The sequence below is a fragment of the Panthera uncia genome, assembly GCF_023721935.1.
Source record: "Panthera uncia isolate 11264 chromosome C1 unlocalized genomic scaffold, Puncia_PCG_1.0 HiC_scaffold_3, whole genome shotgun sequence".
Lineage (NCBI taxonomy): Eukaryota > Metazoa > Chordata > Mammalia > Carnivora > Felidae > Panthera > Panthera uncia.
Window position 1 is genome coordinate 65,252,111 of NW_026057584.1, and position 27,713 is coordinate 65,279,823.

General features: G+C 34.6%; 1 pseudogene; it reads left to right on the plus strand.

Annotated features, from left to right (window-relative positions):
• The first annotated feature begins 20,305 nt into the window (after positions 1-20,305).
• Positions 20,306-21,180, plus strand: LOC125911402 (DNA primase small subunit-like; annotated as a pseudogene).
• Positions 21,181-27,713: the final 6,533 nt, after the last annotated feature.

Below are 27,713 nucleotides of genomic sequence, written 5' to 3' on the forward strand. Positions count from 1 at the left end.
CCCCCTTTTATTTAACACTATGAAAATTTTTCTTTATATCTGGAAAGTACCTTAATACCTAAGGCAATTATGAACACAATGAAAATCTACTGATAAATAAAGATGACCTCTAAAGGATACAATATATTTTTTGGACTGGAGAAGAAGGGCAAATCAGGAAACTGAAATTGTGAGTATTCCAACAAAATATCAAATAATATATTCTTAGAATCTGAAGGGGCCATTTTCTTCCATTGTATTTGATCTTCTATGCAAGGCAGGATCCCTCTATATACTATCCCTGAAATACCGTCATTTAGCAGTAACCTTGAGCAACCCCTGTGATAAGGTTTCTACTCTAGAAACCTTCACATTGGACTTTTAACCAATTATTTTTGGATAACTAATTATTTTATATTGAGATACAAAATGGTTATTATGAAGCCAGCTCAACTTATATTTGAATATTGACACTGACAGTTCACAACTACCTTTATACACATTACTATACATAAGGCATAATATTTAAGAACATATATTCTGGACTTAGGGCTGCCTGAGTTTGTACTGCAACACCAATAAAAGCTCACTAGCTGTGAAGCCTTAGGGAAGTCATATAACCTCTCTGAACCCTGATGACTCAAGAGGATTTATTTTTTCATATAGTTGTTGTGTAGTGATGTGTGGGCAATAAGTGAATCTGAACAGAGGATAATTGGGGAATTCTCTATACTATTCTCATATATTCTAATGTTAGAAATAACTTCACAATAAAAATATAGAGCAAATATAATAAAAATTAAAATGCAGCTCCTGTGAACATCAGATAGTTGAATTGTGTTTTTGTTTTGTTTCAGCCTATTCTGTCAATCTCTACCTGTTCACTGGAGTATTTAATCCATTTAAATTTAATATAATTTAATGATTAATTATGTTAGCTGAATTACTATATGTTCTCTATTTTCTCCTTTGTTCTTTGTTCTTTTTACCCTCTTTTTCTGTTTGGATTAACTGAGTACTTCCAAATAATCCTTTTGACACTTCATTTTACTCCCTCTGTTATTTTTATGCATACCTCTGTTTTAATGTTTTAGTGATTGCTCTAAATACTAAAATAGTACCCTTAATTTATCACAATTTTTCTTGAATTAATATTATACCAGTTTAGAAAATCAACAAGGAGACAGTGGCTTTGAATGATACATTAGACCAAATGGATATAACAGATACATTCAAAACATTCCATTCTAAAACAGTAGAATACACATTCTTTTCAAGTGCACATGAAACATTCTCCAGAATAAATCACATATTAGGCCACAAAAGAAGTCTCAACAAATTCAAATGATTTAAGTCATACCATGCATCTTTTCCAACCACAATGCTAAGAAACTGGAAATTACAAAAAAAAAATCCAGAAAAAACACAAATACAGAAAAGTTAAATAACATGCTACTAAACAGTGAATGGGTCAACCAAGAAATCCAAGAGAAAATAAAAAGGTACATGGAGATAAATGAAAATGAAAACACAATGGTCCAAAACCTTTGGGATGGCAGCAAAAACTGTTCTAAGAGGAAAGTTTATAGCAAAACAGACCTAACTCAAGAAGCAAGAAAAATGTCAAATAAACAACTTAACCTTACACCTAAAGGAATAAACAAAATCCAAAACCAATAGAAGGAAGGAGATAATCAATAGTAGAGCATAAATAAACAACATAGAAACTAAACCGCCAAACAAAACAATAGAAGAAATCGATGAAAGCAGGAGCTGAGCTGGTTCTTTGAAAAGATCAACAAAATTGATTCATTAGAGAGATAGAGAGGACTCAAATAAATAAACTCAGAAAAGAGGAGCAATAACAACACCACAGAAATACAAAGGATTATAAGAAAATATTATGAAAAACTTTCATGCAATTTAGACAAATTGGACAACCTAGAAGGAATTGATAATTTCCTAGAAATATATAACCTCCTACAACTGAGTCAGGGAAAAATAGAAAATTTGAACAGACAAATTACCAACAATGAGATTCAATCAGTAATCAAAAAATTCCCAAAAAGGCAAAGTCCAGGACCAGACTATGGGAAATGAAATAGCTATATCCTGGGTTAGGAGATTATAGGGAATGCATTGCAAAGCAGAACCCTGCTTTCTGGCCTTCCTGAAAAAAGCATGCCACACTTCACTTCTCTAGTTAATGTATATCTAAGGGTTAGATTCTGCCTGTGCTCATAAATTCCTTAGACCAGGTTATTGCACAAATATCTTATCCTGTTTTCTACCCTGTTTTCTGCATCTGTTTTTTTTTTTTTTTGAAGTCTTGGGAAAGCCTTAATTTGTTTTTCTGCTTTTTTCAATACATTCCTACTGTCACATAGCCCACTGACATATTGCATGTTGTTTCCCTAAATGTATGCTTATTAAACACAGGAGCTTGAGAGAAGTTTGGGGAGACTTCCCTTAGCCTCCCTCTCATCTCTCTTCACTTGCATAGAGTCCTGAATAATTCTTTCTGCCAACATCAACTTTGCAGGACAAAGCCAAAAGCTGAACCCACACCAGATAGCTTTACAAGTGAATTCTACCAAACATTTAAAGAGGAATTAATACCTATTTTCCCAAACTATTGCAAAAAATAGAAGGAAAGCTTTCAAATTTATTCTATGAAGCCAGCATTACTGACACCAAAACCAGATAAAGACACTTCGAAAAATGAAAACTACAGGCCAATATCTGATGAACATCAATGCAAAGATCTTCAACAAAATATTAGCAACTTGAATCCAACAATACATTATAAATAATCACTCACCACAATCAAGTGGGATTTATTCCTAGATTGCAAGGGTGGTTCAATATTTGCAAATCAATCAGTGTGATACATCATCTCAGCAAGAGAAAGGATTAAAACCATATGACAATTTCAATACATGCAGTAAAAGCATTTGACAAAGTATAACCATTCATGATAAAAACCCTCAACAAAGTAGGTTTGGAAGGAACATACCTCAACATAATAAAAGCCATATGTCAAAAACCCATAGCTAACATCATGTACAGTGGTGAAAACAGATCTTTCCCCCTCAGATCAGGGACAATACAAGGATGTCCATCCTTACCACTTTTTTTCAACACAGTACTAGATGTCCTAGAAACAGCAATCAGATGTGAAAAAGAAATAAAAGGCATCCAAATTGGTAAAGAAGAAGAAAAATATTCACTATTTGCAGATGACATGATGTTATATATAAAAAAGGCTAAAGACTCCACCAAAAATCTGCTAGAAGTGATAAATGAATTGCATAAGGTCTCAGGATACAAAATCAATATACAGAAATCTGTTGCATTTTTACACACTAATAATGAAGCAGCCGAAAGAGAAATTAAGGGGGAAAAAACCCACTTACAGTTGAACCAAAAATAATAAAACAACTAGAAATAAACTTAACCAAGGAGGTGAAAGACCTGTATGCTAAAAACTATAAAACACTAGTGAAAGAAACTGAAGGCAACAAAGAACAAATGGAAAGATATTTTATGTTCATGGATTGGAAGAACAAATATTGTTAAAATGTATATGCTACCCAAAGCAATCTACATATTGTATGCAACCCTATCAAATACCAGTAACATTTTTCACAGAACTAGAACAAAAATCCCAAAATTTGTATGGAGCCACAAAAGACCTCAATTAGCCAAAGCAATCTTGAAAATGAAGAACAAAACTGGAGGTATCACAATACCAGATTTCAAGATATACTACAAAGCTGTAGTAACCAAATCAGTATGGTAATGGCACAAAAATGGATGCATAAATCAATGGAACAGAATAAAGAGCCCAGAAATAAACCCACAATTACATGATCAATTAATCTTTGACAAAGAAGCAAGAATATGTAATGGAAAAAAGACAGTCTCTTCAACAAATGGTACCGGGAAAACTGGACAGCTACATGCAAAAGAAAGAAACTGGACCACTTTTTTATGCTATACACAAAAATAAATGCAAAATGGATTAAAGAACTAAATGGAAGACCTGAAACCATAAAAACCATAAAAGAGAGTACAGGCAATAATTTCTCTGATATAGGCCATAGAAACATTTTTCTAGATATGTCTCCTGAAGCAAGGAAAACAAAAGCAAAAATAAACTACTGGAACTACATCAAAATAAAAACCTTCTGCATAACAAAAGAAACAATCAACAAAACTAAAAGAGAGCCTACTCAATGGGAGAAGATATTTGCAAATGACACATCCTATAAAACGTTAGTATCCAAAATATATAAAGAACTTGTACAACTCAACACATGAAAAAACAAATAATCCAATTATAAAATGGGCAGCAGACATGAACAGACATTTCTCCAAACGATGCTCAACACCCTAATCATCAGGGAAATGCAAATCAAAACCACAATGAGATATCACCCCACACCTGTCAGAATAGCTAAAATCAAAAACACAAGAAACAAGTGTTGACAAGAATATGGAGAAAAAGGAACCCTTGTGCACTGCTGGGGGGTAAGGCAAACTGCTGGGGGGTGCAGCCACTGTGGAAAACAGTATGGAGGTTCCTCAAAAAATTAAAAATAGAATTACTATATATGATCCAATAATTCCACTACTGGTTATTTACCCAAAGAATATAAAAACACTAATATGAAAAGATAAGCACCCTTAGGTCTACTGTAGCATTATTTACAGTAGCCAAATTATGGAAGTGTCCATTGGTAGATGAATGGCTAGGGAAGAAGTGATATATGTAATGGAATATTACTCAGTCATAAAAAACAATGAAATCTTGCCATTTGCAACAACATGGATGAAACTAGAGAGTATAATCCTAAGTGAAATCAGTCGAGAAAGTCATATACTATAATTTCACTCATATGTGGAATTTAAGAAACAATGAATAAAGGAAAAAAAGACAAGCCAGAAAATAGACCCTTAACTATAGACAGAAAATTGATGGTTATTAGAGGAGGTAAATAGGGGGATGGAGAAACAGATGAAGGGAATTAAGAGTGCACTTACTGTGATGAGCACTGAGTAATGTATAAAATTGTTGAATCACTATAATGTATACCTGAAACTAATATAACACTGTATGTTAACTATACTGGAATTAAAATAAAAATATTATACTAGTTTAGTGTAATGTAAGATGGTTACAAAAGTAATGTTCCATGTTTCTCTCTTGCTATCCTTTATGCTATTTTTATGATGCAATTTATCACTATTTGTGACATAAACCCCACTACAAAATGTTACTGTTTGTGCTTTACAGACATAATTTGTATTCTGAAGAAATTAGGAAATGAAAAGTCTTTTATATTTACATACTTACCATTTATAGTGGTCTTCAAAGCTTCCTGTAGATTTACCTTTCTAATATGTATTACTTATTTTTAGACTGAAAACTACCTTTAGCATTTCTTACGGTGAAGAGCTTTTGGCCACTGCAATTCCAATGCCTTTTTTAATCTGAAAAATGTCTTTATTTCACCTTTACTTTAGAAGGTTATTTTTGTTGGACATATAAACCTGCATTTATAGTTGGGTTTTTTTGTTTGTTGGGTTTTTTTTCAAATGATTTTTTAAATGTTTATTTATTTGAGACAGAGAGAGGGAGTGCATGAGTGGGGGAAGGTAGAGAAAGGAGAGAATCCCAACCAGGTTCCACACTCAGCACAGATTCCAACACAGGGCTCAATCTCACAACTGTGAGATCACAACCTGAGCTGATATCAAGAGTCATTCAACCAACTGAGCCACCCAGGCACCACTCTAAACAACTTTAAAAGCTATCATTCAATACCTTCTGGTATGCTTTTTTCATAATGAGAAGTTGGGCACCATATTTAACTTTGTTTCTCTGTACACAATGTGACTGTTTTCTCTGGATGCTTTTAGAATTTATCATAAATTTTCAGTAGTATTACTATGATGTGCCTATGTGTGATTTTCTTGGATTATCTTATTTGGAATTTGCTTAATATCTTAAATTTGTAATTCAATGTCTCTCATAAAACTTGGAAACTGTCTAACCATTATTTCTTTAAACTTATTCTCTCCTGTTTTGTTGCTTCTCTCCTCAGCATTAAAGTGCTTGGCATTAGACTGATTGATTTGTTGTGCTTTGGTTTGTTCTCTTGTTTTTCAGCCCTACCTTCACTGTACCAGCAAAACTGGTAATGGTGTTGGGGAGCAGAGACAATTGTTGAACAAAGCCAACTATTCTCTCATTTTGACTATATTCAAGACTATAATCATTCCTGCCTGCCCCTATTTTAACCGATAGCTCATTTGGCCTCACCCCAGTAAGTCAATTCTTATATTTTTGCCAGACTTCCTCTCACTGCCTGCCTCACCAGACCTAGCAGTTGCCCCAGAACTGCTCTGGGCCTTTTACTACTCACATATGAATTGCTTCTCTTTCTGGGAATTGGTTCATCAAGACTTTCAAGACTTTCTTCACTGCTCTTCAGTAGTCCTATACATAACTATGATTTTCTATTTTATCTAGGTTTCCCTTTGTGTTACTCCAGGAGTGAAGTCTGCATATCTTTTAATGTCCTAAGCAAAAGTTAAATCCCCTGTTGCCTGGCTCCAATGAAGTTGTAATCCATGAGGTTTCTCTTTTGTTATCTTTGTTCTTCTATTTGATTCTTTGCTGCTGCTATAATCGAGCTGCTGGAAATTTTTCATGTAACTTTTAAGTCATACTATCTTGGCTCATATTAAACTTGTACTTAACCACTCTTATTTAGGTAAGGTTATTAGTCTATAGCAGTGATATTAACCAAGTCAAAAAATATTTTTAAAAAAGGAAAAACATCTTGCAGAGAAACGTTCTAAATAAAGCCAGAGATTAATTTTTTTTTAAATAATTTAAAAGTAATTAGTTTTAGTAACTTGTTCACAGGTACTGACAAGGACTGAACTCTTGATCTTCAGTTTACTTTTTCCTTTTTTTTTTAAACAACATCAACATTTGTGAATATTCGATCTTCTAATATATTGTACAATGTCTGTTATATCTAAAAGATTACCAACAGCAATGTTATATTCATATCTTCAATATCTAATATTTCTTGGTGTTCTCCAATGTAAATACTCTAAAATCTGTACACATTTCCTACTAAGGAAGCAAATCGCCAAAAAAAACCCAAAAAGCAAAAGTAGTAATTTTGTGTTTTCTCGGTCTCACTCTCTTCCCCTCCTTCTTAATTTTATATCATTTATTCCAAATAGGAATTCTTTCCTGTTCTTGTTGTGAAAATAGCCTGAAGTATTCATTAACAACTTCTTTAAGGTCTGTAACTTTCAACTGTATTTTTGTGGGGTATTTTTATTTTATTATGGTTATGTAACACTTCTTACATAATTTATAAATTCATATTTAAAACCTGAGCACATCAAAAAGCCCTACCTATAACCACAGATACTTTTCCTTTTCTTAGTTGAAATCTCTTAGATTTGCAAAACCACACTCAGATATCACCTCACAGTCAGAGTGGCCAAAATGAACAAATCAGGAGACTATAGATGCTGGAGAGGATGTGGAGAAACGGGAACCCTCTTGCACTGTTGGTGGGAATGCAAACTGGTGCAGCTGCTCTGGAAAATAGTGTGGAGGTTCCTCAAAAAAATTAAAAATAGACCTACCCTATGACCCAGCAATAGCACTGCTAGGAATTTACCCAAGGGATACAGGAGTACTGATGCATAGGGGCACTTGTACCCAATGTTTATAGCAGCACTCTCAACAATAGCCAAATTATGGAAAGAGCCTAAATGTCCATCAACTGATGAATGGATAAAGAAATTGTGGTTTATATACACAATGGAGTACTACATGGCAATGAGAAAGAATGAAATATGGTCCTTTGTGGCAACGTGGATGGAACTGGAGAGTGTTATGCTAAGTGAAATAAGCCATACAGAGAAAGACAGATACCATATGTTTTCGCTCTTATGTGGATCCTGAGAAACTTAACAGGAACCCATGGGGGAGGGGAAGGAAAAAAAAAAAAGAGGTTAGAGTGGGAGAGAGCCAAAGCATAAGAGACTCTTAAAAACTGAGAACAAGCTGAGGGCTGATGGGGGGTGGGAGGGAGAGGAGGGTGGGTGATGGGTATTGAGTAGGGCACCTTTTGGGATGAGCACTGGGTGTTGTATGGAAACCAATTTGACAATAAATTTCATATATTAAAAAAAAAAAGAAATCTTAGATTTGAAACACCTAAATTGTAATTTTAAATAAATGTTAAATAAATTTATCTTTAAATATATTTTAAAATAAATTAAATAAAATTTTTAAAATTTTATTTTTAAAATGTATTATTGATTTGAATAGTATTAACGTTTGGAAATGACCATACGATCTTATCTACCCCCATTAAATTTAGGGCTTTTTTATCAAGTTATCAATTCTTTGTCATTTCTAGGATCAAATAAATCTGAAATCATAGGCCAAGTTTCTGAAAATGAAATCTTGTTCTTTGGATACTTATGTATTTATTGAATCTACCAGAAGTCACATTTCCATAAAAGAGATGAAAATATCATTAATTGTATCCTTTTTGTCCTTGAGTATTATCTGTGAAAATGTAAATGATGGTAATTAATTATTAGATGCAAATTATCTAATTTGCAGCAGCTCTGTATTAAGCACAATTTCCCTTAGGCAACTGTAGTAGTTCACTCAGACTTGGGCCAACTAAACTAAAAATATTTCATTCACCTCTACTTTTTTGCTGCTTGGGTATCCAAGTGCAATAGTTTTCACACTGTGTTATAATCACTTCAAATTAATAGTCCCTAAGTAAGGTAGCAGTCCAGTTAGTCCAGTCCAGTAGTAAAAACACAATTTTTCTGGATGGCCTTTGCTACTTTCAATGGTTTCAAATTCTAGCAGAAAGTCTTCATATTTTCAAATGGAATAAATTCCAGTGATGCTTTAAAAATAACAATACAGCACCAGGTAAAGTGTAGTAAAAAAACTTGAGCTTCAATTTAACTGAAAAACAAAAAACCTTAAAACTTCTTTGCATTGCTCTTTGCACACATTATTTTAAGTTTTAACTCTTGTGAATTATGCCTAAGATTTTGAGTATGGAATAATGGCAAGTTTACACATTTTTAAATGAACCAACATATATATATATATATATATATATATATATATATATATATATATGTGTGTGTGTGTGTGTGTGTGTGTGTGTGTATATATATATATATATACACATTATATATATTAGATATATTAATTTGAAGTGATTATAACACAGTGTGAAAACTATTGCATTTATAAAACATCAAGCCTGATTTCCTTTGTAAAAAGTCTCACCAGTCTGAGATGTTAAATATAAATTATTCAATAGTTAGTTCTTATGCTTTTTAAGTGATTGTGCACTATAAATATGGGATGTATATATATATATATACATATATATATATACATATATGTATACCAATATATATATCAACATATATACCTATATATATATACCTATATATATACCTATATATATACCTATATATATATATATATATATACACCTATATATATATATATATATATATACACACATATATATACACACACACACACCAACATAAATGCCATTAAATTCAGCCTTCTAGAAAGCTAAATTAGAAGTCCACACTATATATAATGAGTAATGATACTGGGTGTTACAGTTATGAATGGATAGGAAGATCATTTTGTCTTGTAATGTGAGTTTAATTTGACTGCCCATCAGAGCCTCAGTTCAGCCCTTATTAAGTGAAGCATTTTTTTTAAATAGCAGGAACAACATGTACTCATATGCATTCATGTGAAAAGACAGAACAATGCTTATACTGTATTTTTAATTTATTGGCATAGCTCTCAAGCAGAAACGATCTACCCTTCATGGAGATGAGCATAGACAAGCATCATAATGTTTGTTTATAACCAGATTACATATTAAGCAATTAGTTTATATTCTAACATCTCAGCTGTCAGTCTCAATTTGTTGTACAATGAAGTTCTTGATTTTCTCTCCTATGCCTCTTTTTTCAAGGTAATAAATCTCAAAGGCAAATCAAATTAAGTTCTGTATGCTTTTTAACACTCTATTTACAAACTGTTATCTTGTGATATTGTGTTTCTAATACTCTAGAAATAAAAAGGAAAATGTAAACAGGGAATACCAATAAAATTAAGTCTCCCAAGCCACAGGAACTAAGACCAGTAAATCTACAATGAAGGGATTAAAAATGGTCAGACTCCATTGATGTGTTATTCTCCATCACTTTCTCTCTGGACTGTACTTATACCATTTCAACAAGACTGTTTCCGCAGACCCAGATATCCATACCACCTTTGAAAATTGCAAATATGACCTGGCTCTCAAAGCAGTCCAACACTCTCAGCTCCATAGTATAAAATACTCAAATTCTCTAGGTTTAAAGTAATGTTTCTTCCTCTCCTTCAGCATATAAGTGCATAAAAGTACCAAGAAAAAAAGTCATTTGTCTACTGTCTTAGGTTTAGACAGTATAGGTAAAATCAAATTCAATTTACTTCAATTTTTATGCATTTTGTGTTTTGTCCTATTTTTTTAATGTCTGCATAACTATGACATGGAAAATACAACATTTAAGCAGATTTTGTGCTATGAATAATTCACATATAAATTTTTCTGAAATATAAGAGAATAAATAATGAATTTAAGAACAGCATTGTCTTAGCACAAAACAGTTAATTAATTGCCAATGCTTGATTTCAGGTGCACTGGGGTTCTGCTGTTTAAAAGAAAAAGAAAGGAAAACTTTTTGACCATGGGCTGATCCCTATATTTCCACATGTAATGCCATTTATTTGGCTTAAAGCTTTCACCCTGCTTAAACACATGTGTTCTTGAGAGGAGTGAAAAATTCAACTTCTATCATATATTTATGCCTTATTATATATGGTTTATAAATCTTTGACTAGAATAAAGGAAGGAGTTCAGAATTAGGAGAATTGAATAACTAAAAATTAGAAGAATATGGAAAGAATACGAAAGAATATGAAATACAAGAACTCAGGGTGCTCAATGCCACTAACATATACAATTGCCAGTTCTGTGTTTTTGCACTCTATGTTTCTTACTAATATCCCATATTAAAAGGATATTTAGATATAAGTAACCCCCACACCTCAAAAGTTTTTACAATATTTTTTGATGGTCTATATCTTACTTTTTCCATTTTATAATTTACAAATTGTTATAATTTCAGTGATGTTTAAAGCAATAAGAATATTTTTATTTTGAGGGCACCTGGGTGGCTCAGTAGGTTAAGCATCCAACTTCAGCTCATGTCATGATCTCACACCTCTTGAGTTGGAGCCCCACATTGGGCTCTGTGCTGACACTCAGAGCTGGAGCCTCTTTCAGATTCTGTGTCTCCCTCTCTCTGCCTCACCCCCGCTTGCGCTCTGTCTCTGCCTCTCAAAAATGAATAAACGTTAAAAAAAAGAATATTTTTATTTTTAATAAAAATAACCTAGAGCAAAGAGCGAAGCCCTAACATCCATGCCAAAATTTACACAGGGTGAGCAAAGTCACTTTCAAGTATCAAACCTAATCTCTTTCATTTTCAAAAGAAAATCTTGAAAACATGGGTTCAATGATTTACCAATTATAGTCAGAGGCAAATCTAAAATTAGAACAGATACATCCTAATTACCAGTCTCAGTAATTAGTATATATGGTATCATTAGAATCCTTCCATTCACTTCACTCTAACACTGCCTCTCATCTATCCATATCTTTGTCCCATGTTCTACATGTTGCCTCAATGGAAACATCAATAAAATATTATTAATGTATGTAATCACAATTGAAGTTGTCAAATCTGTTGAAATCAAATATCTAAGTACAGACGATAACACTGCAATCAGAGAGCCTAGTGCTAAGGAACCTACCCTATGGCTTCCATAGTCTACCAAACCATTCACTCACACTACTGTTGGAAGTGTTTTCTGAGCATATTCAAGTTAAGCTTCTAATCACAGACTTACCCAAGATGTTTCACACGGGCACTGGGAGAAGGAAGGGAGTGGGTCTTATGGGATCTTCAGATACAGTGAGAATAAAAATAAATATAGCCTTTGCTTAAAATTTGTAAAACCTTGATATAATAACCAAATAAAAATCAGATTTTGAGCATTACAGGAAAACTATTATATATCCTTAATATAATCCCAAAATTTTTACAGCAAGCTGCAAGGGGAAAGGGACAAAATCTCGGCCAGATAATCAAGGCATGAAAAATTATATGTCACAACTGATACATAATTTAGGCAGAGCTTAGGTCATCAAGACAAAATACAGGCAATATCAATCATGCCAAATTTGAGCATGTGAATGAGGGATAGCCTTCAAATATAGCTAGAGCATAATAAGGTCATAACAAGAAAACCATACAATGTCATAGGCAAGAAATAAACTGGGTCTATAGAATGAAAAACAGGTACAAGAAATCCAGGAACATTGTTTGAGATCTGACACAAACAGGAGTTCCAAGTGGGGTCATGTTGAAGGGGAACCAATTCCCTAAACAAGGCATGCAAGGCACGAAGTAGGTCACTGTCTATCAAACTTGATTTCAGATGCATGGGAAGGCTCTACTATATAAAACAAAAAGGAGGGGCGCCTGAGTGGCTCAGTTGGTTGAGCGTCCGACGTCAGCTCAGGTCATGATCTCGCGGTCTGTGAGTTCGGCCCCGTGTCAGGCTCTGTGATGACAGCTCGGAGCCTGGAACTTGCTTCAGATTCTGTGTGTCCCTCTCTCTCTCTGCCCCTCCCCCGCTCACGCTCTCTCTCTTGCTCTCTCAAAAATAAATGAACATTTAAAACAAAATTTTTAAAAAAATAATAAAAAGGAAAAAAAAATTACATTACCCATTGGCTGATTTTTTATTTAATATTTAACACCTCAAGCATTTGGCCTAAAGTTTTAAGCCCCCATAGAAAAGAAATCTGTTGTCAATTCTTTTCGCAAGGCACCGTTAGGATTCATGGCGAATCTCTAGTTTTTATTAGCCTGGAATCTATAGGATTAGTGAATCACACTGTAGTTACACACTGGTAGTTTCAACATAATTTTCTTCATATTTTTAAAAAATGTTTAGTTATTTATCTTGAGAGAGAAAGAGCACAAGCAGGGGAAGGGCAGAGAGAGACAGGGAGAGAGAGAATCCTAAGCAGTCTCTGCACTGTCAGCTCAGAGCCCAATAGGGCATCTGATCATACGAACTTCAAGATCATGACCTGAGCCAAAACCAAGAGTCAGACACTTAATCGACTGAGCTACCCAGGCGCCCCCATATTTTTTTTGGTACTGTATACATGCTTCTATCATTCTGAAAGGAACAGTGAATTAATACTTATGTGTATTCATGTTTTCCTCATCTAATATCCTCATTTAAAATCCTTAGAAGAAGGCACTGTAACTTTTATTAATTCTTTCTCCTCAAAACTTACTTAGTATGGAATCTAATACACAGTAGACATTCAATATTAGTTGATCTGAACTATACTAAAAGTAATTTTGTTCAAGAAAACAAGTAATTTTTATCATGTAAATCGTATATTATTAACTTCCCTGATTGGCACAGTCTGAGAAATGCTTTTTCTTTCAATTTAGGTAAGTTATCCTCTCCAAGTTGGGTGCCATGTTTTAAATTTCACTTTCCTCACTATAGAATTAGTTGGTGTTAAGAATCCAAATTATGTTTCTACTTCTGTGTGACTTATCCTTTGTCCTTGGATGTCACTTCTTTTTTCCTAGATCTAAATTCCAGATAATGCTATTGATTTTTGTGTGTGTGATGTAGAGTGATGTCCTTTTCCCATTATCAGTAGGACATGCTATTTGAAATACTTTATAGTAAAGTAATATTTTCTGATGCAATATTGAACGAGCTACCATAAATCCTTCCTCAAATACTGTTGTATAAACATATACATATTGAAAAACACATACACACAGAGTCTTACCTGCCCATCTTTCAAACCAATAGTTTCTATTTGGCTGTGGTTCAAGGAACAATCTGTACCACTGGAGTAGAGTGAAGCCAAATGTTTTGTCTTTGTTCACAAGAGAAAGGTGATTGAAGCAAATAAGTTTACAAAAAACAATACTTTATAAAGGTGTCTAAAGAAGGTTTTGAACAATCATAACATTTTATTAAGACAACAAGTCTTTGCTGGAGAATTCTTAGATTCATGTAACAGTTTCTTCAATATTCATAATATTTCTCTTTTTGTCACTGCATTATATTAAGATATTTCAATGTGGGAAAATTTACATGAAGTCATATACAACTTGGTTGATCTTATTTCAATCAGCCTATGCTGTAGCAGTTTTTTTAGTTCCTTTTCTCTGAATAATATATTTCCCCTTCTTTGGAATATTTATTAATAGATAGAAACTAACTTATTCCTGCCTATACAGACCACATCCTTAGACCCCTGGATGTTCTCAGTTTCTTCCAAATAAGTGGCCGATTCCATGACCCTGCCACATGCCACAACCAACTGAAGTAGGTGGACAGTCAACCAAAACCAGGTCAATGGGAATCTGTCTCCAAGGACTGCAGAGTTGTTACCTAGAGAGATTAGAAGTAGAGTCTCTGCACTGAAAGAGTCTAATATGGCAGTCACCAAGCTGCCACAAGCAACTTGAACAAAGAAATTTGAAATCTGAGGAGAAAGATGAAAGAAGCTGACCCACAAGGAGAAATGGGGATGAGAGAAAATTTTACGCCAGAAAGAGAGACAGAGAGTAACAGAAAGAAACAGAGATAATAGCTTTCTTAAAGTCTAATTATTTTATAGTTCTTGGTTCTTACTCCCGACTAAATTTCATCTGCCTTTTTACTGGAAATTAGGAAAAATTTCTAATTATCAATGTTTTTCCTCACCAGCTTAGAATACAAGCTCATGTTTGCACTTCCAACCTAGACTCAGGCCTTACAGTAAGTACTCAAAATGATAATAATAAAATAAAATTTTAAAAAAGGGATATTGATTAAAATACATATATTTTAAAGACCGTTTGGATACTTTGGTTCCAAGAAATCAAATACATAGTCTAGAACTCTGATATAATCACCACTGAGAGTCCCTGAAATGGGATAAACATTGGGCTGATGATTTTATATTACCTCATTTTATTCTCTAACAAATCTAGCAGATATGTGCTATTTCCAGCATTTCACAGATGATAAAACTGACACTTTAAGTGGCATTAAGGTCACAGAGACATTAAGTGGTAAAGCCAGAATACACATTCAGGTCTCTGACTCCAGAGCCTGTGTTCTTTTTATATATAATTCACGTAAAGTTGGTCAGCTTTGATTCTGTATATCCAGTTTATGATGAGATTTCTTTACGTAAAATTGTAGATTAAAACACTAAGCTAAAGACTACTAAAAATGGCTTAGAATATTTTTAATTACAAACTTGCTAAATTAATTAAGAGAATGAATTTGAAAATTAAAGGACATGAAAATCAGAGCTAGCTAATTGCTAAAGACTGAAAGAGAGCAAAAATCACTTACATGCATCTTAATCTAATATAGGGATGTATTTTGACTGTGTCTTTTAGGGAGTAAAATGATACCTTTTCACTATCTTTCATTCCAACATTATTACCTTTTACAAAGATAAAGTTAGCAACTTTTTACTGAAAAAATATGTACTTAGTATTCTCTAAACATGTTAGACACAAAGGAATAAATAAATACCTTTATGACAAATATCTGAAAAAGATGATTCATAGAAGTGAATATTTTTACAGCATTGTAAAAACTCACACTACAAGTAATACTACACATTGAATAGATGTTTGTTATTAATTTAAAATAGATTTATATCTCTGTGATCAAATATTCATGCAAAATTATTACTCCATTATTTTTAATGCATTTTCAAAATTTTATCTTTTGACAAGGTTTGGTGTGACACTACTTTCTACTGAAGAAATTTGCCCAAATTAGTGACTCAGATAAAGCACATTCAATCTCCAAGTTTTATTTTTACAAAATAAAACCATGGAAATAAGTTTGACTCTATAATTAAAATAAGTATCTCTATTAAGCAATGTTATTTGCAATTATGCTTTTGCTGATATGTGATCAAAAGACAAAGAAGTAACCTCTCTAAAAGTTATAATTGTCATTTAAAATTTTCTTTAATATTTTTTAAAATTTTCTTTTAATTTTTTTATTTTTATTTTTATTTTTTTGTTAAGTAAGCTTCATGCTCAGTCCAACATCGAGCCCAACATGGGGCTTGAACTCATGACCCTGAGATCAAGACCTGAGCTGAGATCAAGAGTCCGATGCTTAACTGACTGAGCCACACAGGAGCCCCCAATTATGTCATTTTAAACTTTAAAAATCTTGACTAGCAACTAGCAGATTAAAAATAATTTGTACAAATACAGGAAAATAATTTTTGAAACACTGCCCTCATGAAAGATTTTATAATGGAGACTAACCTCTAGTTATACATTTTAAGACTCTGAGAAAATAATTTCTTTCAAATGATTTGAAAAGAATCTCTTAAGTTTTATTTTTAGCTTTAAGTTATTTTTTGTTTTGTTTTTAATGAAAAAGAAGACAGAGATCAGTTCACTCTTTGACAGAGCTCTGTACATTAAACAAATATCAATTATAGAGAAAGTCTAGAAAGGAAAATTTTTTTAAAAAAAAGGAATCCTTAAAAATAAGATAAACATCTATGGAACCAGTAATGAAATATCAGATGTGAAAAACAGAAAGCACGGTTGAAACTTCAGGTCTACTGGGCTTTGCCTCCAGCAGTAGGTACAATAGACGGGGGAAGCAGAGATTAAAAATGCCTCATGGAGGTGCACACTGAATCCAGGCTTACGGTTTAGATCTGGGCCTGTGAATTGGAAACAAAGAAAAGCTACAACTTTTCCAAGGAAATGACTTATATAAAGAGGCATACCTAAGCATATGGAGGAAAAAACAGAAAAATCTTCCCATTAAGGGTAGGTACCAAGTCACTTCCTAGGCTGTGATTCAATCTGAGTTCTCCCCACTATCCCCAGAAGATGTAATGCTAAACTGACAATATAAGGTCTGGTTATATACACAGGATTACAAAGACCAAATTGAGACACCCAAAACTAGACAATACGAGCACAGAGAGAGAATGAAGGGGAGACAGATGTAATCACAGATCAGCCTGCAAAACAAAATTCTAAAACAAATGAGGAAAAGAATAATAAAAGCAATAGATTAAAAAAATCAAAATTCAAGAGATTGTCACTTCAGACACAGTACAAAATATCTAAGATGACCTTAAAATCTTTGTGTTGCAGATTCTCAAAGGCATAGGAAGAAAGGTAACCATGAAACACATAGGAGGGCAATATGAAAAACAATTAGTCCCAAATATCAGGTATTAAAAGTATAATCACTGAAATTAAAAATTTAACAGATTTTTATAGGTTGAAAAGGAATAGAATGAAAGGATTAGAGTATTTTCTTGTCTTAAAAAATGCACACCAAATACAGAAAAGCAAGTAAGATAAAGAGTGAAAATACACACACACAAAAAAGAAGTTCAGAAGTGGATGTCAAATTACAGATTTAGTGAGAGGATCTAATTTATCTCTAATAGGAGTGCATGAGAAAAACACTGAGGAAGTATTGGAGAAACAATACCCAAAGCGGTAAAGCTAAGAACATTCTAGTACAATTGGAAAACATGAATCTTTAGTTAGAAAGAACATGTGGAAGGACAAACAGGATAAACAAGAATCACTATATCAATGCATCACAGTGATATAATGGTAGTAGTACAGTAATAAATAATATTAACGATAAATAGTGCATGAATAAGTAATGAAAAAGAATTTCACATTTAGAAATATATGGGAGAGAGACTCCCCTTCTCCCTATGAGGACCAATAAATTAAAATGTTAAATATGTTCATTTTTAAATAAAGTATTAAATAAGACATTCAGAACTCCCAATAATAAACATCAAATATTAAAGGGTTTTTATCCCCTTCCTTTCTTCTCCTTTTATTGTTTTGTTTTTCTCCTGGAGCTCAGTTTGAAAGAATGGTCAATTATACTTTTAAATTAAAAAGCACATTGCCATCATGTATCTCTACCTGTCCTCTTCTTATATTTTTGCCTTTCTTTCATGATCACTATTCTTATTCCCCTCATCCCATAGTTAATATGCTCAGTCTTTGCCCTTAAATATAACTTTATACAAGCCCACAGCTGGAAAGGAATTTTGCCACAGATGAATCATACCTTGAGTCTCATTCATATCTGATTTTGATATTTAGATGAGACTTTCAGCTTTGACTTTAGAATTGATGCTGGAAAGAGTTAAGACTTTTGGAGCTGCTGCAATGGCATACCTATATTTTGTATATGAGAACAACACGAATGCAATATACACAGGAGTGGAAGGGTATTATGTCCCTCCAGAATTCATTTGTTGAAGCCCTAAGACCCAATGTGATGGCAACTGGAGACAGACTTGGGGAGGTAAACAGATTTCAATGAGAAGACGAAGGTGTGACCCTCGTGATGGGGTTATTGCCCTTATAAAAGAAGAGGTGCCAGAAGGCATGTTTCCTCTCTATCATGTGAGAATACAGTGAAAACAAGCCTCTGCAAGCCAGGAAGAGAACCCTTCCCAGAAAACTGAATCTTGATCTTGGACTTACCAACCTCCAAAAACATGAGAAATAAATCTCTGTTGTTTAAGGCACCCAGTCTACAGTATTTTGTTTTGAGAGCCAGAGCTGATTAATACAAATATTTTTCCCAAGTTTCTTTCTATTTCTTTAATAACTTTTGTTTTTGATTTTTCTTTTCCTGCCCTGTACTTGAAAGATCCAATGTCTTTTGATGGTTTTAAATGCATTTATTCTTCAATTTTTTTTGGGGGGGGGTCTGGTCATTACCTTACTCTTCACTGTTTTCTTTTCCTTCCTTCCTTCCTCCTCCTCCTCTTTTTTTTTTTTAATTTTTTTTAACGATTATTTATTTTTGAGACAGAGAGAGACAGAGCATGAACGGGGGAGGGTCAGAGAGAGGGAGACACAGAATCTGAAACAGGCTCCAGGCTCTGAGCTGTCAGCACAGAGCCCGACGGGAGGCTCGAACTCACGGACCAGGAGATCATGACCTGAGCTGAAGTCGGCAGCTTAACCGACTGAGCCACCCAGGCGCCCCTCCTCCTTCTTCTTAATTCAGCAATTATCTCTATCTTCCTGAAAGACATGATAGATATTTTAATATATTCTATCTCCCTGGAATCTCCAATACCTTCCATGGCTTTCTCCCCCAGAAAGTTCTTTTTTTCACTAGATTAAAAAACAAATGCCAGTCTAATAAAGAAAAGCTTTAATTTTTTAAAAGAAAATATAGGAGAACATATTTATGATCTTAGGATAAGGAAAAATAGTCTTAAGTGAGATCCTCGCCAAAAAAAAAAAAAAAAAAAAAAATGTGAGTAATGTTAACTTTTGCATTGTGCCAAATAGGTAATGAACAGGTTCAAGTACCGATTGAATTTACTGGTTTATTTTTCCCATTATTTTGAAATTTAGATTACTATTTCTGAAAGAATCAAGTGAAATTCTACTCCAAGAGAAATCACATCTTACTTTGGCAAATTTCTGACCATTTGGCCTTTAAGATCTGCAGACTAATAAGCAAGTTTTTTGAACTCCATCTAAAGTTTACTCATACTCTGTGAAGCTCAGACTCCGGGCAGCAATTACACCTAAGCCAGGAAGGCAAATAAAGCTTGATACTTCCAACCTCCTTCCCTTCTTCAGGCATACACAGGTTTTCGCAGCACGCAACTTACATTGTGTTAAAAAGTCGCACTGGGAGCTTCCAAGTTGGTAAACGTGTAGAGGAGATTGGGGAAGAGCCGTGTGCCTGGAGAGAGCATGGAAGCTCCCCTCCGGTTCTCTCATCCCTTGTGTTCTGTGTGTCTTTCTCTGGTTATTCATTCCCAGTCTGCTCAAAAGCTCACCTTGCCGCACAAACCCCTTTTTTCTGGAATAGGTGCGGCCTCCTCGAGGGTGTACAGAGACCAGGGGAGCACTATGGTCCAGAGGCCAGTCCCAAAGCGGGAACTGCGATTTCCAGCGGCCCCTGCAGAGGGCGCCAGTCGGACCTGTGGCGCAGGCTTGGGCGGTGCTGTTCCCGCCAATTCTCGCGGTAATCCTGAGGCACAGAGTTCGGCGCTCTGCGGAGATGGAGACGTTTGACTGGTTGAGCTGACCCAGCTGCTTAAACTTTGTTACCTGAGGCTCTTTCCCTCCGCCCAGTACTATCGCTGGCTCCGCTATAACGAAGTGATAAAAAACTACTTTCACACCGTGAGTTTTCTTTCACACTAAAAGATGACATTTACGTTCGCTACCAGCCCTTCAACAGCCAAAGTGATCTGGAAAAGGAGATGCAGGAAGTGCACGGCATATTCCCACAGACCCAATCGGCATAATACAGTGAAGCTGGGAGTTTTCCAGGCTCAGGAAGGAGAATTTGTAGTTGACGTTGATATCACAGGCTATGAAAATGCGAGAAGTTCTGGTTCTGTAGACATACGTTCTAAGTCCCGGATCCTCATGATAATGGCCATATGCACCATCGACTGAGCACTGAAGGAGGACTTTGGATTTAAGCATTGTCTCTGGGTATGTTCTGGAAGGAGAAATGTTCATTGTTAAGTCTGTGATAAAGGTTAGAAAATGATCCTACTCAGTGCACTCTGGGATACTTGACAGTGTGAGTCTTGTAAAGGGCGGTGAAGACATTAAAAACAAAGTTCACCTAAGTGAAAGTGAATACTTTTGGTCAGAAAATCTATAAATAATTTAAAAATACTTGGAAAAATATGCCTTCGTTGATCAATATAGTCTTGAAAATAAAGAAAGCTGGGATGAGACTTTAGCACTTGCTCCTGAAACAATGCAGATCTTCCAAAAGCATCACAGTTCATTCAGCACTGGGAGCATTTCAAGAAGGTAGCCAGTGGATGTCAAAATAATATAAAATGTGACACATGTGGACCAGGCCTGAGTGCTAACGTCTCCTCCCAGCTTTCTTTATTTTCAAGACTATATTGATCAACGAAGGCATATTTTTCCAAGTATCAAGATTCCTGGAAGAAGCAATAATAGGAAGAATAAGTGGATTGCAGATAAATTTGTAAAATTCAATACATACAATAATTCTAAGATTTCTCATATGAATACTCAGCTCTACCAATTGCCATTTATAGAAGTAAGTGAGCAGTAATATGCCTGAGACTGTAATCTCACCCCATGGATGCAGCCTCCTTATTTTTGGAGGGAATGTTTTAGGTGTATTGAGGGCTTTGTCCTTGAGTCTTTGACATTTAAATGAATTACATCTGGCTTGTGTATTCAGTTCCTAATTTTGCTTACTAATATTTTTATTCATCAGGCTACACCCTACTTTTAGAAATCATTTTAATTTGTATCTTTTACAAAAAGTTGTATCTTTTACAACTCTTGCAAATGTAGCTCCTAACTTCTTCCCTCAGAAACAATTGAATTAGTCCCCTGTAAAGAAGCAGCTTAGAAAAAACAGCTAACTGCACCAACATAAAGCCACTGTAAATGTCAAAATACTTGGACTTTCTATATACCTAGATACTTTAATTTTAAAGTTTTTGTTTATTCCACGTTTGACTTTGTGCAATAGATTTTGAAGTATCAGATTTATTTTGCCTGGTTTTACAACCAATCTAGACAAAACAGTTGTTCTGGTTTGCATTCTATCTTCCGAGAAACATTGAGAAGCAAGCTATTGGGCTAGTGCTTTCCATGACTTATGAAAATTTTCCTTCCTTTGCACTTCCTTTAACATTGTTTTCTCTATAACTACACAGTCTTTTTTTTTTTTTCCTTTTATCTTTTGGTTTACATAAAGCAGACTAATGCAGGCAATACATCAAAATGACTTGCATTTCTTTCTCTTTTCTAATTTTTTTAAGAAATATCAGACTATTGTGCAAACAAAACATATCACTCTTGATTGTGGTCTGTATATGAGGATCATGAAAATGGCACAGTAAAAAACAATCTAAATCAGAGTAGATAGGTAGAAAGCCAATCAGCATGCCTTATGAGAAGCATTAAGTGAGATTTCAGCTCCACCTAGTGTCCTGTGATAGGATCACATCTTGGAAATGAAAATTAATCCACCACAGGCAAGACTCAGTTAGGCAGCTAGCGTATGGCTGGGCACATACTCAAAGCAGCTACAGTCAAAGGCATGTTACTTTGTATTTCTTAGTTACTGTACTGAAAAACAGCCATGCAAGAGAAACATTCTTAGGTCTAAGGAATTGTCCAGGGACACCTGGGTGGCTCAGTCTGTTTAAAGTGTGAGCCTCTTGATTTCAGCTCAGGTCATGACCTCACCGTTAGTGAGACTGAGCCCAGCATCTGGCTCTGCCTTGACAGCCTGCTTGGGATTCTTTCTCTCCTTCCCTCCCTGCCCCTTCCCTGCTCACACTCTCTGTCTCTCTCAAAATAAATAAATAAACTAAAAAAAAGAGAATTTTCCAAATATTTACAGGGCCAATCGGTACCAGTGCTCTTTCATATATCAGCTTTAAAAATAGGAATGTTTGCGATGATAGAAAACCTGATTTAATGAAAATAGCGAGTGGGTGATGGAAGTCAGGATGGTAGTAACACTTGGAAATAACTAAGTTCGCAACACATCTAAGGATAATTTTACATATGCACAAATAAGGTCATACTGTGCTTTATTTTGTTTCCTCTTAGTGCAAGTTGATTTCAATACAACCATTCTGGAATTGGATTGAGATAGTAGACAAAAAAACAAAGACAAAGGCTATGAATAATTCAATAAATATATTTGATTACATAACCATGGCTATATTTGCAGGAGGGGGAAGCTAAAATTCACCAAATAAAGGATAGTCTTTATTGTATACCTATGGAACATTTACAAAACTTAATCATGCACTTGGATAAGAAGAATATCTTAAATCAAAAAAGTAAAGCGGTTATAGATCACGTTCTCATAATAAAACTAGAAAAAAGATTTTAAAATGTTTTATAATTATTTAGGAATTAAGAGGCACACCCAACTCTTAAAGGGAACAAAAAAATAAAATTACAAACTAAGAAACAGTAAAAAGGAAAATACTTCGTAACAACGTCTAGGGGATCTAGAAAAAGCAGGATTGAGAAAAAATTTTACCCTCGAAATACTCCACTGTTCATGAAGAAAGATAATAAGTAAAGGAATTAGTATTTATCTTAAGCTATTAGGAATGGCAATTCGTATGGAATAGGCAATTGCCTATTATGAATGGCAATCTCAAATGAGGAAAGAAAATTAGTGAAGATGTAAAAGACCAATTTGCTTAAAAACGTTTTATTAAAAAACAGTAATAGGGGCACCTGAGTGGCTCAGTCAGTAAAGCATCCTATTCCTTATTCATGGTCTCAGGGTTCAGTTCATGAGTTTGTGAGTCACTGAGTCCCCTGCTTGGGATTCTCTCTCTCTCCCTCCCTCTCTGCCCCTCCCCTGCTCACACATGTTCTGTCTCTCTCTTTCTCTCTCAAAATAAATAAATAAACTTAAAAAAAGAGAAACAATAATATAAAACCAAAACATGCCTATTTGTGTCTGGTTGAAGGGAGCAAACACAGTATTATCTCAGCAAAGTTTCCAAAGTCTGACTGCCCCATGAACCCAAATCAGAGGCAATTTAGCATTTTTAATCAACACCTTTTTCAAAATGTATTGATACTCCATCTAATTTTTAATTGCCATAAGAGTTTCTTACCATCCAAGTTGGGCCCATTTTAATTTTCATATATTCCTGCACAGAGGTTAGGAGTAATTGTCCCATTTTTTCTCTACAGGGCCTGAAAGTAAATACCTTAGGGTTTGTGAGCTGGATTGTGTTTAGTGTCTGTCCTAGCTACTCAAACTGCCATTGTTGCTCAAAGGCAGCCATAAACAAGATGTAAATGAATCAGTGTGGCTGCATTCCAATACAAATTTGTTTATAAGGGGAAAAACAGGGATTTAGAGATGAACTTGGCCTATGGGCTGTGTTTGCTGACCCTGGGTTACAGTTAAATACTGATTTCAATAAGTGAATAGGCACCATGGATCTATATGTGAATATATAAACAAGTTCACTTCAAAACAAAGAACATATTCATTTTAGAATGATAATAAAAATAATAAAATAATAATTATGACAACTACTATTATAATTATCATTTTGGTGGATCCTTTCTACAGGTTAGGAACTTTAAGTAGTGTTTTACATGCAATATCTCACTTAATATCCACATCACCCGGTGAAATAGAAACTGATATAATTGCCCTTTCCAGATGGAGAAACTGAGGTTTATACACTTAAGATATTTGCCCAATGCTCTAACTGAAAGGTGGCAGTTTGGGATTTAAAGTCATGTCTGCCGAGTCCAAGTTCTAAGCAGCTCTACAGAAATACTTCAAATACTTGGAATCACGATGTCATATACCCAACACATGAAGGTATTTTTCTGGGGTTCAGGAAGCTATTGCTGAATGTCTGTATTTCTGTATTTCTCCCTTCCTACCTTGCTCCAGCATTCAGTTCTCCCTAAAGGTAGAAGTGAGCATTTCAATGCTGTTTCCTGAGTCACATACTCATGAGGTTCAGACCAAAGCATTATAATTTAGGCAGCTGTACACACCCTCTCTTGTCCTGTTGGAGTGAGCTGTGTCCAGACACAGCACATGCTTGCCCTTATAAATTCCATGGAGTAAGCTGAAGAAGCAAGGATTGTTTTAGGCCCAACTTGTCCACCTGCAATGTAATGAATAGATCAGAGACTTGAGGGTCTTGAATCCTAGGCTCAAAATAAAGGTAGAAATACCCTGCTACATTCTTCAATACAGCTTTACTAGTAAAAATTCTGAGCCTATTTTAATACTTACTGGGTCCTTGACTGACTTCAATTGGTTCAGTTCCCAAAGATGGGAAAAGTGAATAAGTAGGCTCACTCAAACCTCCTCACTATAGGGACCATAGAAATTATAATACATTCCTGAGGCTACCTGAGAGTCCACGTTGTTTCTGGAATTTATTATGTGCCTAGAGTATACCCAAAGGCAGAGTAACTATAAAATCTGTTGAATTCTCTCCATTTGACAACTCTTTAAGAAAATTTCTTAAACAATTGCCTATAAGGAAATTAATAGAAGACCAGCTGGAACTGAACTTATTAAGTCGGGGAAATTTCAGAAGACTGTTGAATGTACTACAAGGGCCAATGGTAGACACCACTTAAATGAACTGTTTGATATGATGAAGTTCAACTACAACATGATGATTAAGTCAATAACAAGGACATTTAAGGAAGAATAGTTACCAATTCTTGTGTTTTTATGAAGTCGAAATGCGTATCCTTATGTAAGAAGAATGTAATTTGGGCACAAAGATACATTCTTTAACTGAAAAATACTGTGCCAGACCAATAAATTACTGAGGAATAAGCTCATTTTTTCACATTTTAAATAGCTCCTTTTAGATTCTATATTCCAGGGGCACCTGGGTGGCTCAGTTGGTTAGGCATCCGACTTCGGCTCAGGTCATGATCTCATGGTTTTTGGGTTTGAGCCCTGTGTCGGGCTCTGTGCTGACAGCTCAGAGCCTGGAGCCTGCTTCGAATTCTGTGTCTCCTTCTCTCTGCCCCTCCCCCACTTGTGCTCTGTCTCTCAAAAATAAATGTAAAAAAAAGAATCTAGATTCTAGATTCTAGAGGTCTCGCCTAAGCCTCCGGCTTGGGACATTCATCAGAACTTTGCTTTCGTGCAATCAGGCAGAAATACACATTCTCTTGGCATCACCTAGTGAGATCACAGCCTGTCAGTTTGCACTGTGCAGCTACTAGGAAAGCAAAACTTTGGGAAGTGAGAATTTTCCCTGAGTAATTGTAACAGAGGTGATAGAAATGTCTGGCACATAAAAGGTTTTTTTCTTAAATTTGAGGATTAAAACTTGCTAATCACACAACATTTAACATGCACAGCCAGAAGAGAGTTGGAATTATTCCTGGTCTATCTACATAGTTTCAGTAATAACATATAAAGAATAAAGGGTTTTTTTAGGGGAAAAAACAACTGTCTGTTGTATTTGAATGTAAAATTGTACCAAGACAGGTATCCTTTCCACTGTTATTTAAATATATATTCAATCAACCTTGGAGAAGTTCTGACCAGTAGATAGAATTGATTAGATGTACAACAAATGAAAAAAGATAAACATCTATTAATTGGATACAAAAGTGAAATTAAGTTTTATATTATGGGTAAATTAATAGAACACTGTATTCTAGTGGAAAATAAACAATTTGAAATGTGAGTTGTAGTTTAGGGTATGGATAAAAGGGAGTAATTAACACAAAGGAAAATGTAAACATTGCTTTTAATTTTCTGGAAAAGTTTGGTTTGAATAATGTAATTCCAGAATTTTTTTAGGTAGTGAAATTTGTATATCCCACTGTTGTATGCTTAGATTTATATCATTAACTCTCAGGAGCTATTTTTTTTTCCTCTAATAATCTTACACAACTGCATAAAATATTTGGTACTTCACAAAGTTAGCACATACCTAAATCATCGTCGATAGGTATTTACAGTTACATTGACTAGTCACCCTTCTCCCACTATCAATCTTGTAGTCCTCCAGGGGTAATCCAGTTTTGAAAAACTAAGATATATTGAAGCCACTTAAACCATCTCTGAAAACAAAACAAAAAACTGGAATTCTTTAGAATATGCCAAGAATTGCTTTTATTCTCTGTTCTCAGCAGTAACTAAATAATTGACTTTTTTAGGTGAATCAATTCTAGTTCTTTGTTCCTTTGACAACCATAAAACAAAAAAAATAAATTTATGGTCACACTAAAGGGGTATTAAATTCCTATTGATATTGTAGCAAATATCACAAACATAGTGGCCTAAAACAACCCAAGTCACTATGACTATCTTATAATATTGGAGACACCTAAAATCAAGGTGAGGACTGCATTCTTTGTGGAGACTCTAGAGAAAAATCTGTTTCCTTGTTTTTTCCAGCATCTCTGACTCTGACATCTCACCTCCTTCTTGTAAGGACCCTTGTGATTACATTGGATCCACTCAGATAAACCAGGGTAATCTCCCCAACACAAGATCTTTAACTTAATCACATCTACAAAGTCCCTTTTGCCAGGTAAGGTAACATATTGACAGGTTCTGTGGAGTGGGACATGGACGTCCTTGGTGGAGGGGGAGGATGTCATTCTGTCTATTGCAGTAGCATTTAGAAACTTGAGTCTAAATTTAATATGGTCTAAGAAAGAGAAAGAATATAATAGAGATGAAAAAAAAGAGAAAGCCTTTTTGGAAACAGTTTAAGTTCATTCTTTATCACTAAAACTACAATGAAAGAGGTCAATGAAATTTCTATGGGATATTAAATGGGAAATAAGTTCTGTTACGGCAGAAGCTGGCTTTTTTGGAGAGTAATTGTGTAATTATTTTAATCTGTTTTAAGGGATATTTAAACAGTTTATAGATGTAAATTGCCTTCCCTTTCTTATTATCTGCT